Source organism: Pinus tabuliformis, chromosome 1_1 (assembly GCF_031772625.1).
Source record: "Pinus tabuliformis cultivar Carrire ecotype Pingquan chromosome 1_1, CPIR1, whole genome shotgun sequence".
NCBI lineage: Eukaryota > Viridiplantae > Streptophyta > Pinopsida > Pinales > Pinaceae > Pinus > Pinus tabuliformis.
The window spans coordinates 544,143,924-544,150,200 of NC_142297.1; positions in this window are offsets into that span (position 1 = coordinate 544,143,924).

Genomic DNA, 6,277 nt, shown 5'->3' on the forward strand with positions numbered 1-6,277 from the left:
TCCAGGAGGAAGAGGAGGAAATTCAGTGTTGATGCAGTGTCCCAGTGTGCTTCGCACAGACCCATGCAGCTACTGTAAAGGGGCAGCACAGTTGTAGCCGAAGACAGTTAGTCTAGTTCTCGGAATGGAGAGATTTTTCCAGGTGAAGTGAGGTAATATCACTTAGGTTTCTGCCAGTATATTTTTATCTCTGTAATTGGATAGTCGAGAGGGCATCCAGAGTTGTATTCAGAACTACTGCTTCATAATAGAAAACCCTCAAAATTGTTGCACCGTTTTTCCTGCATTGTGTTTTTCCTAGGACGTTTGTCCAAAAATAACAGTGTCCCTTGTATGTTTGTCTCATTCTATTTTCAATTCATGATCTATATGTATGTGTAGTCTACAATAGTGTTTTCATCATTGTTTAAATAATTAAATAACTTGTTGAATGTAAAAACAAGTAGGAGATGAAAAACCAATGATTGCAGTAGGATTTCTGATGTGTAGATTCAGAAATTTTCACATGGTATCACAGAATTGTAGATCATAGGATATTGAAAACATCAGCCAGGAGATCCAGAAAATCTACTACAGAGAGGTAGTTGTCCCTAGTGAAAACATTGTTCTAGAGCCAAAGACGCAAGGGGAGAGTGATGCAGTGCAAAAGAGGTGATGCAGAGGCTCACGTAGTGCCTACGTCAGCACTCTAAGCAAGATGAGAGTGACGCAGTAGCTGGGAGGAGCCCACGCAGTAACTATGTCAGCTGTCTAGGCCAGCTCAGAAGTAGAGAGGAGTACATCAGGTTGACGCAGATCCACATCATATTTCTAGACCATGAAGGAGTGACGCAGTGATCAGGAGGAGTTGATCTAGCTCACGCAGTGATTGCGTAGAGCCAGAGGAGCTCAAATTCTTTAGTTTTCGGGGATGGGGGAGCTGAGTAGATTCAATCAGTGGAGCTGGTGGGACGTTGTTGTTGTTGGTGCAAAATAGTGTTTGTGGAGACAAATTTGAGGTAGAGGGAGTTACTGCCTTGATAGATTTCTAGCCAAAGAAATCTAGATTTGGATTACTGAGCAGCAGCAAAGGAGGATTGAAGAGGAGTGATTCGAAATTTGGCAAAAGGTTTTTCGCGAAAGAAATCAAAATTCAGAGGGAGCTTGTTCCTTGGAGGATTTCGAGTGACATAGAAATCCAGATCCGAGTTTTGTTGCGGTAGCAGCGAAAGAGGGAGAAGAGAACGAGTTCAATAGTTTTCGTGGTAGAGATGGCAACGACATCTCGAGGAGGAAGGTGGGGTGATTAAGAGCAGTAGTTCGAAAGAGTTACAAAAAGGGGAGGATCCTTGAGGTGCCCAAACTCTTGGATCACATATGGTTATGGGGGCCCTTAATGATAGTAGCATAATGACGAGAGTTAGTTGTGCGAGGGATGATGGAGTGACAGTGGCAAAGCTAGAGTGCCAAATTTTGAAGCAGCGCAGTGGAGGTTGCAGAAGTGAGAGAGGCATAGAGAAGATTGCAGCAGCGCAGTAGCAGCAAACAGTCAACACAGATTAGCAACAGAGGTAGTTTTAGCATCATGAGGCATCGAGACTTACCAGCATGTCATTTTTTGGGTGAAGTTTCAGTTGCTTACTTCTCAGCAACTGATTTGCAATGCAAAAGTTAGTAGTGGCAGTGCTATGGGCAGCATGAGGTAGCATTTTGAGAGGGAGTTGTAGTACAGATGTAGAAGCATCAGTGGCAGAGTCATGGGCAGTATTACAGGAAGTAGCAGTGCAGTGGATGAAGGGAAGCAGGGCAAGCATCAACAGCACAGAGGACCGATGCAGTGGATCAGTGTAGTACTTATGTTGAGAAGTGTTACTAGAGAACATTCCTCGCTAGGAGGGAGTGTTGATTTTGGGTAGCATCGGATGTGCTCTAGCTCTGAAATTTTTTGGAGGGGCTAGAGCACATGAGATCTCCAAAACCTAAAAATCGTTTGGAGAAATTCCACCCGGATGAGAAGTTATTAAAATAATTAATATTTTTAATGGATTCCTAAGTCTAAACTTAGGAAAATAAAAATATTAATGGGTAATAATAAGAATATGGGTGAGAAAATTCTAAGTGGCGAGGATCAAGTATGTTTTAATATTAGACGTTGATTAGGGACTTAATCTCAGTCGTTTATTCATCAACAGGAAAAGTATAATAGGAGGCTTGAGGGTCAGTTGGAGATACACTTGAGAGATCAGTGAGTTTGATTTTTCTAGGGCGAGGTTTGCTGAGAAAAGCAAACAAGCGATCTGTTGCAGCAGAGGGGCAGGGATAGTTGAGGTTGGAGGATATTCTCCAGGACCTCGAATACATAGCAGAGAGAGGCAGAGAGATGCCAGAGGAGGCAGCACAGACCCAGGGAGACTAACATTGGGCCAGGAAGGGCCCACACATTTCTAATGCTGGGGTAGAGCCACCCTCTAGCAAAAATCTTAATTCAGCCGAGGAGCAGTAGGATCAGCCGAGAAGGCTGATGTCAGAGATCCAGGAGGTAGAGGAGACATTGCAGTGCTGACATAGTGTCCCAGTGTGCTCCACACAAGCCCACACAGCTACTGTGAAGGGGCAGCGCAGTGGTATCTGGGGACAGTCAGTCCAGTTGCCGAAATGGAGAGATTTTTCTAGGTGAAGTGAGGTAATCTCACTTAGGTTTCTACCAATATATTTTTATCTCTATAACTGGATAGTCGAGAGGGAATATAGAGTTGTATTCATAACTACTGCTTAATAATAGAAAACTCTAAGAGTTGTTGCACCGACTTTCCTGCATTGAGTTTTTCTGGGGACGTTTGTCCAAAAATAACGGTGTCCCTTGTGTGTTTGTCTCATTCTATTTTCATTTCATGATCTGTATGTATTTGTAGTATGCAATAGTGTTTTCATCATTTTTTAAATAATTAAATAACTTGTTGAATGTAAAAACAAGTAGGAGATGAAAAACTAGTGATTGGAGTAGGATTTCTGATGTGTAGATTCAGAAATTTTCACACTTTGGACTCAGGGAAAGTGGAAAAGCAACAAACCCTAATGGAAAATGGATCGCCTCTGGAAGCCACAAGGAATAATGTTGGAAAGGCAACTTCTTGGGCAAATTAGGGAGATGAGGAAGAATTCAAGAAAAACAACATGCATTTGTTGAAGAATGGCCCATCAAAATCTGCAGAAAACATGGATTGGACTCAATTTGGGAAGAAAGGAAAAAGTATTTCTCCAAGAAAATCAAGAATTCAGACTAAATCAAAACAAAAATAGTGAATAATGGAATGTAAATGTGTTTGGATATTGGGGGTTTTTTGGAAAAAATTAGTTGGAAAGGGACTTAATTATTTGTGTCATCGGGAACTCGCCAAAGGATTTGGATTGATCCTCCATGGTTAGTTTCAAACCTGCAAGGAAGATAAGAATATGTAAATGTTATGGCCTTGTAATCCGTATTTTTTTAATAATACGATTCTCTATCCGTTTCATTTAGAAAAAATAAAAGTTAAAAGTTAAAGTTGTTCATATGTAAATTAGTTAACAAAGTATGTTATTGTTAACGGTGCTGGACCTGCCAACATTCAGGGGAACTCCCCGATATGAAGTCCCAATCAAACCTCACATTTTTTAGTATAGGAGTCCCATCTGATATAATGGCTCGGTTTCCAAATACTTAAAGATTTTCCTTGGCTCTAGCTGTGAGCACAAGAGAGTGATGCAATGGTATCTTTGAAAAGAAAGGTGAGTGTGCCTCGTGAGTGTGCAATGTAACTGTATCTGGGTCCTCTTACTGTGAAATGGGGTAGAAAAGTGAGCCTCTAAGTGAGAGCTAATAGTACCACCCAGGAAGAGACACACATGAACCAGAAGGACCTGTCCAACATCCAATGGAATAGTCCATGGTGGATGTGACAGTCATTACAACCAATGAATAGGGGAAGATCAGTCTAACATCCAGTGGAGTAGTCCACAGAAGATGTGATGGTTTTTATAACCTATAAGCAAAGAAAGGTTTGTCTAGTATCCCGTGGAATATTCCACAAGGATAAGACGGAAATAACAACCATTAGAACACATTCCCAACAAGATAAGCACTAAAATAACTTAAATATTTCAATTATCTTAGTAGATGTGAAAGAGGTAATTAATAAAAATTTCCAGGACACATATTTACATTGTACATCAGTAGCCCCAGTAGTGGGATTTTGGAGCCACTCCTTGCTCCTCAAAGAACTAGCTTATCTCTCTGATACCTTGTGAGAGGAACCAAGGTGAAAAGTTTGTTTCTCATACAATGAGGATGTATATATAACCAAGGGGTGATGCTTACCCCATGTGAATCTTTGACTACCCTCATGACTGTTCAACTTCCTATGACTTTTCAACTTATATGAGTCTTCATATTCATGTGTGTCCATTGGACTTCCACTTTACAATACATTGGATTTTCAATATACATGGCCCACAATAGTGATGTGGCATATGAAAAATAATGACATGACTTGACATGGCACTGCTGACATGTACTGGCTTGATGATGTGGCAATGTCAATCCATTATTGTTGATGAGTGATGGATGTGTTCTTGGATATGCTTTCTCTTCTCCTTCGCATAGCTTGATGATGCGGTGTCTTCAATGATCTTTGGTCTTGGAAGATGGTTGCACACTTTTGTTCCTTTTGCTTGCTCTTGGTAGGCCCATTCATTCGTTCAGCTGCAAGTGAGCCTTTGTGCATGCTTCATCCTTCTTTACCTTCTTCATCACCTCATTGTGACTTGACAATGTACTTGTTCCTGAAATTCACCCATGATAGGTTGACATCAATCCGAAAACTCCCTAGTCCTAGATGATGCATTATTATCCATGAACTGAGCCCAGGAACAGTGACAGGCTAGGAGAGAGGGCCCATTAACTACCCATTGCGTAGTTCCAGGTTACAGGGAGAGGGGTTGATCACTGAGACTGCACAGAGCGTAGCCTTGGCTTGACTTAGGAACTTTTGAGCACAACCCTTACTAGGGAGAAGAATTGTGCAGTGGCCACTGAGATTCAGGATTGCACAGTTCAAGCAGATAGTGGTTGACGAGAGATGAGACCCTAGGAGAAATATATGCGCAATTTTCAGAGGCAAGGGGGATTGGGTAGTAAAGAGACTTGAAGGACAAAGTTGCATTGTTCTTGAGGTCAGTGAGCTCTAGCTGAGGGAGTAAATTGGAGGACACTTTTGTGTAGTTCTGGAGGCCAAAGGAGGTTTGGTTATCTATCCATCACAGGGTTCCAAAAAGCAAGTGGAAAATCTTGGGGGACTGATAGTGCAAAGTGCGCAGTTCAAGTCAAATTGGGAGGAACTGCTGTGAAATTCTAGGGGTCAAGGAAAACTGTTGAGCTCTAGAATTGTGTAGTACAACTTCCCTGGAGGAGATTGATTGCACATTGCGTAATTCCAAATAGCAAGGTCACAACATTGAGGGCTGAGACCGTGTAGTGCGCAGTTCAGTCAGGGTCTGGTGAGGCTAAGTTGCCCAGTCAAGAGGAATTTCGGAAAAATGGCTAAGTGTAGGAGGAAGATAGACTTGTGATGAACTTGACTTGTGATCATACACTTAGCATACTTCGACAACATGACAACATAGACCACCGGAGCAACAAGAAATAATTTCCCTCTATGTGATTGTCTCATAACAAGAAGCGACTAGTGCGACACTTGAGATGGACTTTAGGACAATCGTGATGACACTTGTGCGACAGTGCTGAAAAATTTGTGTATGAATGAAAAATATGTTTACATATCTAGGACAACTCGTATACACAAAGACCAACCTTCGAAATTGCCAGAAAATGTCCGCAAGCATGGACAAATGGCCAAATATACCAAAAGACAATAGCTAATCCAATAAGCAAAAGGGGTCAAAGGACATTAGGAAAGATCATGAAATGAGCTTCAGTGTTTGCAAAAATCAAGGGAAAGACCAAGGAAGGCTCTGAAATTTGAGTGCAAGCCAAAAATTTTGAGGATGTTGCAATCGCTACAACACTTGGTGACACACTGGTTGAATTCCAGCTTCTTTGTCTTGGTTAATTTCTTCTTTACGGGGCCTTGGTCCTTCAGGGAGTATTGATTCATTGTGCATATTACTTTGGATTCCCCACTTACCCCATGGGCAAACATGGTCCCCTCTATACCTTCTCAGTTGAACACAACATAAGATTTAGCATAATCACTGTGTTTTGAATTGGGAAAGGTAGTTTAGCTCGTGAGCTTAAGATTTT